This window comes from Macrotis lagotis, chromosome 2, assembly GCF_037893015.1.
Source record: "Macrotis lagotis isolate mMagLag1 chromosome 2, bilby.v1.9.chrom.fasta, whole genome shotgun sequence".
In the NCBI taxonomy this organism is placed as follows: Eukaryota; Metazoa; Chordata; class Mammalia; order Peramelemorphia; family Peramelidae; genus Macrotis; species Macrotis lagotis.
In genome coordinates, this window is record NC_133659.1 from 15435352 (window position 1) to 15445431 (window position 10080).

Below are 10080 nucleotides of genomic sequence, written 5' to 3' on the forward strand. Positions count from 1 at the left end.
TGGGGTAGAGCTCTCATATCACTGTTGATTCATATTGACTATAGTACACTAAGACTTTCAGATCTTTTTAAAAGAGAAACTACTATCTAATCATGTCCCCCTCGTTTTGTTCTTGCAAATGTGATTTTCTGAGCCCAGGGTAAGACCTTAAATGTATCCCCATTGAATTTTATCTTATATGATTTAGTTCAGTGTTGTAACTCATCAAATCTATTTTGGTTCTTGTCTCTGCCATTCAGTGTGTTAGTATCAATTCACAACTTTGTGCCATCTGCAAATCTGAAAAGGATGCCATTTGTGATTTTATTAAAGTTATTGAAAAAAATAGTAAGAGCACAGATCCCTAGGGCACTACATTAGAGACCTATCAAACTGAAATAACTTAAAACTATTAATGACTATTCTTCAGGTCTTTAAATCAGTCATGACTATGGAATCTTTCTAACTTAAAGATTCAATTTGTTCACATTTCTCCATCATTTCCATGGAATGATCATCAAATTACTCTCTCTTTTTGAGAACAAAGATCTAGAAGTAAATCAATCAAAGGCCTCCAAGTGGCACAGTGGCTAGAAAGTTGAGTCTGGAGTTTTAATCTAAAATCTAAAATATTGAGTAACTTTGAATGAATGTAATCAATGAAGTAATGAATTAACTTCAGTGTTCAAAATGTGAAGGACAGCTTCTATCCATAAAGAGCATGGGAGTACAAGGGTGATCATTAGGATCAAGTAAGATAGTATTTGTAAAGTGTTTAGCACAATTGGTTATTAATAAATACTTAGTCATTTCCTCTCTTCTGCCCTTAAGGAGTTTACACTCTAAGGGAAGAATTTGGAAAGAAATAGGAATGTTGACCTTGAAGAAGAGAAGATGGGGGGTAAAATGAAAACTATCTCTGAGAATTTGAAAAGCTGGCATTTGGAACAAGGACTGTCCTGGGTCCTTGCCCCGGGGATGTTATAGTCAGTTTGGGGCACCATGTTTTAGGGAGGACATTGACAAATTGGAGAATATGTTGTTGGAGGGTATTCAAGGTGGGGGGAGGTTTGGAGACCATAACACATGAGAATCATCTGAAGGAACCTGGAATATTAATCTTGGAAAAGAGAAGGTAAGCATGTCTCCCCTATTAGACTGTGAACTCCTTGAGAGGAGAAACTGTCTTTTGCTTTCCTTTGTATAGCACCTAGAATTTTTTTTCATAGAGCCTGGTACACAGCAGGGGCTTAATAAATGTTTATTAACTAATTGACTGACTGATATGTTCAGTCTTCATATGGAAAAGAAATTGGTTTCTTGATTCCAGAGGAAAAGACAAGGGGTAATGAAGGCAAATTGTACCTAGACAGCTTTTGGTTTAATTTTTGGGAAAAACTGCCCAAGGATTGAAGCTAGCCAAAGGTGGAACAGGGTACTTGAGGAGGCAATAGGAGGAGAATGTCCAAAATGGAGGCCTTGCACATGGGACCATTTGGAAGAAGATTTCTTCTTTATGTATAGAGTTTGAACTCAGTCCTCTCATTCCCCAACTGAGATTCTGTCTGATTCTTTCAGTTCTTTGGAGGGAAACCTAGGGAGAAAATTGGCACCTGGGGACTAGTAGTTCTTGTGCCTCTCCCTAACACCAATTCATCCCCACAAGCAGCCCTGATTTCTTGCTTTGCCTTGTTCTGAGTTTCTTGACCAAAGAAGGAAGCCATTTCTGCCCACTTCAGAGTCTATGTGTTAGGGATTGGCAGGATTTGCTCTGGGGAAAAAAGTCTCATGCAAATGAGTTGCCTGTCTTCCACACTTTGCTACTCCTAATTACTCATCTGTCAGTCTCCTCCCACTAGCAAGCACCACGATGATTTTCAATTCAGTGGGATTGGCTCTGGCTATAAGATTGGAGTGAATTCTTAGGAGTCAGAAGCTTTAACCCCTTCAGAAATCTAAGTACCAAAAAATAATCCATATAGCTGGGGGTCCTTGGTAAACTGTGGTTTCTAATTCAGATCAAAAAGCTGTGGGGATGCATCAAATCATATATGACTCAAAAGGTTGTTTTTCATTATTGTTAAAGTTCCAAAGTCAAATCATGGCATATTATGATTAAATTCCTGCAAACTCTCCAAGAATCTTTGTGGAGATCTGTTGATGTAATTTCAAAACACAGTGTCAGTATCTGCTTAATAAATATTTGTTGGTTGACTGATTGATTGATCTTGCTATCAAACTTAGAATCATTGGCATAGAGCTGGGAAAAACCCTAGAGATCACCTAATCCCGTTGCTTCATTTTATGGATGTGTAGCCCAGAGAGAATTGCCAAAGATCATAGAGATAGTAAGCAACAAAATCAAGGTTCACATCTGATTTGAGGTTTGGAATTCTTTTCTCTCATTATACCATTCTCACTTAGGAGCTTTTAAATGAGAAGAGGGAAAATAGCTTGCAAAAGAAGGGTGAATATAACATTTAAATAAAAGTATTCATACACTTCAGTGTGACCCATAATCCATGGATCCATGAGTCAATACTCATGACTTCCTCCATAAAGATTCTTCTTCCAAAGGAGCAGACGGCAACCTATCTATGTCTTCTCTTTCTATGCAGGTTTTGTTCGTGTTCTTCCATAAATCTGCCACAATGGGATACACCCTATAGAATAGTACCCATCTGTTATCTATTATACTCAATACATGGCCAACTCCTTCTCATCTTTAACAGTATCACTTAAGGCCTTTTTTGTATACAGTTCATTGAGGCCCACATGCTGGAGTCTATTTACAACTAAGTATCTCTCCGCTATTCTTTGAGTGACCCACCATTTTGATTGATACAAGACTTTGTGATATTCCACATAGTGGGTTTCCATTATGAGAAGTCATAGAATATTAGAATATTACTAAGACAATATAAGTGCTAGAAAAATTGGGTTTTGTTTTCATGGAAATGTTGGGGAACATTGAAATTATTGCAATTTTCTAAATTCAACAGTCTACTTTTTTCTTTTTGGGGGGTCCAGAATATCATCTATAACATTTGTTCAAGATATTATTCCAAATGAACACTAAGCTTTTTAGTTAAATATGTGTAGCTATTCATTCTTCATTCTCATTTCATAGATATATATCTATACACACTCACACACATATATATGAGCCATATATGCAATATATGAGCTATATTTTATATATCTACTTAATCATTGCTTCTGATAAAAAGAATTCTCTCTCCTCAAGGTGCTTATAATCTAACTTTTCCCCATTTCTATGTCCAATTTTTTTTAAAGATTTTATTTATTTTGAATTTTACAATTTTCCCCCCAATCTTACTTCCCTCCCCCAGCCCTCACAGAAAGCAATTTGTCAATTTTTACATTGTTTCCATGGTATACATTGATCCAAATTGAGTGTGATGAGAGAGAAATCATATCCTTAAGGAAGAAACATAAAGTATAAGAGATAACGAGATCAGAAATAAGACAGCAGTTTTTTTTCCTAAATTAAAGGGAATAGTCCTTGAACTTTGTTCAAACTCCATGATTCTTTATCCGGATCCAGATGGCATTCTCCATTGCAGACAGCCCCAAATTGTCCCTGACTGTTGCACTGATGGAATGAGCAAGTCCATCAAGGTTGATCATCACCTCCATGTTGCTCTTAGGATGTACAGTGTTTTTCTGGTTCTGCTCATCTCACTCAGCATCAGTTCATGCAAATCCCTCCAGGCTTCCCTGAATTCTAGTCCCTCCTGGTTTCAATGAACAATACTATTCCATCACATACATGTACCACAGTTTGTTATGCCATTCCCCAATTGAAGGACATTTACTTGATTTCCAATTCTTTGCCACCACAAATAGGGCTGCTATGAATATTTTTGTACTACAAGTGATGTTTTTACCCTTTTTCATCATCTCTTCAGGGTATAGACCCAGTAGTGGTATTGCTGGATCAAAGGATATGCACATTTTGTTGCCCATTGGGCATAGTTCCAAATTTCTCTCCAGAAGGGTTGTATGAGTTCACAGCTCCACTAACAATGTATTAATGTCCCAGATTTCCCACAACCCTTCCAGCCATGATCATTATCCTTTCTGGTCATATTGGCCAGTCTGAGAGGTGTGAGGTGGTACCTCAGAGAAGCTTTAATTTGCATTTCTCTAATAATTAGTGATTTAGAGTAATTTTTCATATGACTATGGATTGCTTTGATCTCATCTGTAAATTGCCTTTGTATATCCTTTTGACCATTTGTCAATTGGGGAATGGCTTGTTTTTTTAAACCAGAACTGAGACTGACATAGAAACATCCTAATGATTAAAGTCCTTTAGGGAACCAAGAGATAAAGTGACTTGCTCCAATGAACTCAGTGTGTTTCAGAGGCAGGCCTTCCTGATTATGAGGTTACTACTCTTTCTATATACCTTACTTCCTCTCTCTAGTTGGAAATAATTCATAGAAACATATAGACATATTCATAAGGATAAGAGATCTCCATCATAAGGCTAAGAATCCTAACTGGCAGAATCAAAAAAGAACTCATATAGGAAGAATCATTTGAGTTGAGTCTGAGCAGAGTAGGATATGGTGGACAATAATGGAGGCAGGGTATGGAATGGTGACAGCATGTAGGGCAGTATGTCTCTTTGATTTGAAGGGGATAATGTCTAAAAATCCTGCCAAGTCAATAAGGGGGAAAGAATTTATTCGATGTCTACTATATATGCCAGACACTAGTAATACAAAGAAAGGCAAAAAATAGTCCCTACCCTCAGGGAGTTTATAATCTAATGGGTATGGTGGAGGAGATTGTGAAGGACATTAATACTTTCCACCAAGCCCAGGTCCAATGCATTCCCAATTACGTCTTGGAAACACCTCAAGTTTACTTTACTGTCTTGGAGAGTTGTCATGACCACGATCCATCACTCTGCTTCCAACCTAGTGGTAAGGTTCTTGGAAGTGAAGTAGCCCTGGCCTTGAACAAACATCACTGGATCTGGAAGAGCCTGAGATTTATTGGAATAGCTCTTGAGAACTATGTCATTGGAATCCAGTGATGATATTTGTCCTTCATTTTTGAAGACCATGACATCAGAGAGGTGATGCTGTGACAAGCGCATGAACTGGATTTGAGTGGGGGGTGGGGACTGAGGTAAGACACCAGCCTTACTTTCTCCTCTGGAACCATCAGGTCCAGTGGTCAGATAGGAATCAGAATGACTGAAAATGGACCTGGGGCAGTCAGGATTAAGTGACTTGCCCAAGGTCACACAGCTAGTGACAAGTGTCTGAGGCTTGATTTGAATTCCTGTCCTCTTGACTCCAAGGCCAGTGGTCTGGTCACTGTGCCATCCAGCTGTTATAAAACTAGTGCCATAAAACTTCCATCAAGATAGTAGGATACTGACTTTCTGAAGAACCTTGGGAAAATTACAAGCTATGTTACGTGACCTGACAACTTCGTATACTCTTAGCAATAATCTTTAAATATCACATCTCAATCAGGAATATGATTGAAATTCCATGGATAGCATTGTGTGATCACATTGATTAAAAAAGTCACAGATCTCTCTAGTAGGATCATGGTATAAATTTAAAATGGAAATAAACATTGGAGAATTTCTAGTATTTATTTCATTTTATAGAGGCCTATGAAGGAGAAAATGACAAAGCTAAGATTTGAATCCAGATCTTCTGAGTAAAAATCCAAAAGTTTTATGGAATTGATGTTGGTGCCACCATCTTTCCAAGTGCACCACTTTCATCAAAGTCATCCTGAGATGATATTCATTGTCCTAACATTCTAATATTCATTTTTAAGTCAATGGTTTTGTGCTGATCATATCCCCAGCCTGGAATGGTCTCGCTCTGCATCTCTGACTTTTGGACTTTCTATTTTCAAGATTCAGTTTAAATGCCCACAAACAATATTTCTCCAATTTTTCCAGTTGCTAATTCTGTAGATGTTGCTTTGTATTTTTAAAATATATTTTATTTACTCATCTATATTCATGTTGATTCCCTCCCTATCCCCAAAAAGAATGCATGGCTCTTGAGGGAACAGACTGTTTCATTTGTATCTCCTATGCTTTGCGTGATGGTTAGTTTCTAAGAAATGTTTATTGAATGCATTTACTAATGTATGCATTTGTTGTCCCCCCCCAATATAATAAAAGTCCCTTGAGGGAAAAGATAATTTTTCATTGCTGTCTTTATCTTCAAGTTGCCTAGAATATAGAGGGTATTTTGAAAATGCTAGTCCAATTAAATAGTGTTGGAAAAAATAAATTGATGCTGTCTACTTGGTAGGCAAACAGAAGGAATTTAAATTCATTCAAACTCAGAAAACCTTTCAGACCAGGAAGCACAAATACTTCATAAGACCAGACCACAGATTTCTCTACCTTATCAATTTTAGAGGGAGAAAGGAGTTCCAAATGTGATCTCTCATGTTCTAGAGTCCAGGTCTTTTTTTCCCAATATCTCATTGACATGCATTAATCACATCACAGATTATTCTCAATTATTTCTTTGGATTTATGGAATCTCTGTTTTCCAAGAAAATGATTTGTTTCCCACAGTGACTCAACAGGCCAGTTCAGGACCAGTCTCTTCAGAGCATGTGGACCCCCTCTCTTGAAGCCAGAGCATTCCCTGTGGTCCCTGAAGGACACTTGCATCCAGGTTCCTAGCGGAGAAACAAGAAGGACTCAACAATCCTCCAGAGGATTGTCTGTCCTTGGGACCTGGTCAATCAGAGGGTGAATGAAGCTGAAGGAGCTGTTCCCCAAAAGTGCCAGCGGAAGTGAAAATTACAGAACTCTTCCTAACCAGCTTCCGAAGGGACTATTTAGAGGCATTAGAGGTCTCTGAGCAGATGCTGCTAAACATAAAAGACATTTAATTCCAGAGGATTGTCTGGTAATTAATGTACCCAAGATAGACCCTTCGAAGAGAATTCTGGGCTTGGCCTGGCCTGACATGGCTTAGCTAGGAGATTTGCAAATTTCTGAAAGTCCCAAGATGTGTAACTTGATTTGTCAGACCATTCCAAAACATTTCCCTTTCTTCCATTTAATATCTATTCTCCTGTAGAGAGAAAAAGAAATCTATTATTATAAGAAGGGAACAGAGACCATATCAACAGAATAATTGCCGTCCTTTAGTCTTAGTCTTTATTTATATCCACCTGCACTTTGGGTCTGCCTGCCTATATATGTATATGTGTGTACACACACACACACACACACACACACACACACACACACACATATATATATTTGTCTATTTAAATATTTCCCAATTACATGTTAAGATATCTGTCAGCAATCATTTTTTAAATTAAATTAAAAAATAATTTTAAAATTCTCTCCTCTTCCTATCCCTTACCCCCTCTTGAGAAACCAAACTCTTTGATTTTTATTGTACCCATGAAGCCATGCAAAATGTATTTCCTTATTAGTTAGGTTACAAAAGAACACAAACAAAAAAGAAAATAAAAAAGTATGTTTCAGTCTGCATTCAGAGGTCATTACTGCTCTCTCTGCAGATGGATATAATTTTCCTCATAGGTTTGTTGGAATTGGCTTGGATCATTGTGATGATGAAAGTAGCTGCCTTTCATATTTAATCATCCTCATAATAGGGCTGTTACTGTATATGATGTTCTCCTGGTTCTGCTTGCTTCACTCTACATCAGTTCATATGAGTCTAATTGGGTTTTTCTGAAACTATCATGTTCATCTTTCTTATAGCACAATAGGATTCCATCGCAATTCTGTACCACAACTTGTCCAACCACCCCCCAACTGATAAACCTTCCCTCGATTTATAATTCCTTGCCACTACAAAAAGAGAAACTATAAATATTTTTGTACAAATATTTTGTACCAATTCCTTTTCTCTTTTCCTTGATATTTTTGGAATATGGATCTAGTAATGATACTTTTGGATTAAAGGCACAGCTTTATGGCCCTTTGGACAATTCCAAATTGATCTCCAGGATGGTTGGACCAGTTTACAACGCCAACAATAGAGCATTCGTATCCCAACACTTAGCATTTTCCTCATTCCTTCCAACACTTGTCATTTTCTTTTACTGTCATGTTAAACAGTCTGATAGCTGTGAGGTAATATTTCAGAATTGCTTAAATTTTCATTTCTCTAATCAGTAGTGATTTAAAGCATGTTGTCATGTGACTATTGAGAACTGTGATTTCTTCTTCTGACAATTTACTGGGGAATGATTTTTATTTTATAAATTTGACCCACTCACCTATGTATTCAAGAAATGATCTGCCTGTCAATCTTTAGGCATCCCGATGAACAAGGGTGAACTGACAGGTCCTTGATTTCCTGTTCCCTGAGATACTAGTTTACTCCCCAAACTACCATAAATCTATTTTGATATAGTTAGATGTATGCATGCTATTTCCTCCATTAGAATGTAAGACTCCTCAGGGCAAGGACTGCCCTCATTTTTCTCTTTGTTTCCCAGGGCCAGCCCAAGTTTCTGGTGCGTTTGGGAACCCACAACTCCAAGAGACCTTCTATTTACACAACTTGTTTTTCATTCAAAGCAACTGAAGACCAGTCATCAAATGATCTTTGACATCTGTATTCTTAAGGTCTTAAATAATGTGATGGAAGAAAGAAAGAAGTTATTCTAAATGGTGGGCGAAAAATACAGTCCATCTGCGCTGACTGCGAAGTCAGAACTCTTACCCTTGACAAGACTATCTAATCGATCACTCAATGAGCTCTGGCCAGTGTACTAAGAGAGCCCTGGAGCCACAAAGACCAAAATGGAATAGTGCATGCCTTCAAGGACCTCACATTCTCTATAAAATAATAATTCAGACCAACATTTAGGTGATTTTTGAAGCTTTGCGCAGCATGGTACAAACATTATTTCATTTACATTTCATGACAATCTTGAAAGGTGAATACTGCTATTATTACCCATCTTTTTTTAGGTTTTAGCAAGGCAATGTGGTTAAGTGACTTGCCCAAGGCCACACAGCTAGGTAATTATTAAGTGTCTGAGGCCACATTTGAACTCAGGTCCTCCTGACTCCAAGGCTGGTACTCTATCCACTGAGCCACCTAGCCGCCCCTATTACCCATCTTTTAAAAAAATTATTTTTCCAGCAGCATACAGAGATAGTTTTGGACATTTATTTTTGTAAGGTTTTGAGTTCCACATTTTTCTGCCTTATTATTGCCTCTACGGTCTAGAAAGGGAGACTGAAGCTCAAAATGTGGCCTCTGAGGTCAAAGTTGAGTCTAACCCTCCTGACTTTGGGACTTTTATCTTTACACCAATTCCTTAAGGACACGGGTGGCACAGTGGATAAAGTATTAGCCTGCAAGTCAGGAAGATCAAACCAGCCTCAAGCACTTATTAGCTGTGTGATCCTGGGCAAGTAGCTTGCCTCAGTTTCTTCAACTGTAAAATGGGGAGAACAATGACACCTCCCTCCCAGGGTTATTGTGAGAATCAGTTGAAATGATATTGCTTAGGGACACTCATGGTACATACTAGTTGCCTTATTTGTTGTTTGGTCAGTGTTGAAAATCCGTGGAACCGCTTTCTGGGAACTTGGGATATAGTGCGATTTGCCTTCCATATTTTTTGGCTTGGTATTATTTAAAAGGGCTCCCAGGAATAAGAACAAAAATTGTGCCATAGATCCCTCCCCAAACCCCTAGTCCTTCATTCATTAAGCATTTGTTATTACTTCTCATGTCTAATTAAAACAACTCTGATGTAGCACCTCAGATCTATGAGATTGGCTAATATGACAAAAAAGAAAAATGATAAATGTTGGCAAGGATGTGAGGAAAATAGGGAGACTAATACATTGCTGGTGGAGTTCTACATGGTCCCAACTATTCTGGAGAGCAATCTGAAACTATGCCCAAGCTAGGTTTGTATCCTAAAGAGATATTTTCTTAAATTGGTGCATGGCAATGGAGTTGAGGGACTAGGCCAAGGGCACACAGTGGTTGGCACTCTATCCACTGAGATTTTTTTTTAAAAAGGGAAAAGTTTCTTTTGTACAAAAATATTTATTGCATCTCTGTT

General features: G+C 37.9%; 1 long non-coding RNA gene across 1 annotated transcript in view; it reads left to right on the forward strand.

The window, feature by feature from the left end:
* Nucleotides 1-8859, forward strand: part of LOC141510929 (uncharacterized) — a 76187-nt gene extending 67328 nt beyond the window's left edge. Inside the window, exon 5 of the long non-coding RNA XR_012475194.1 lies at nucleotides 8491-8859. This is a non-coding gene — a long non-coding RNA (uncharacterized LOC141510929). The remainder of the gene's footprint in view (nucleotides 1-8490) is intronic.
* Nucleotides 8860-10080: the final 1221 nt, after the last annotated feature.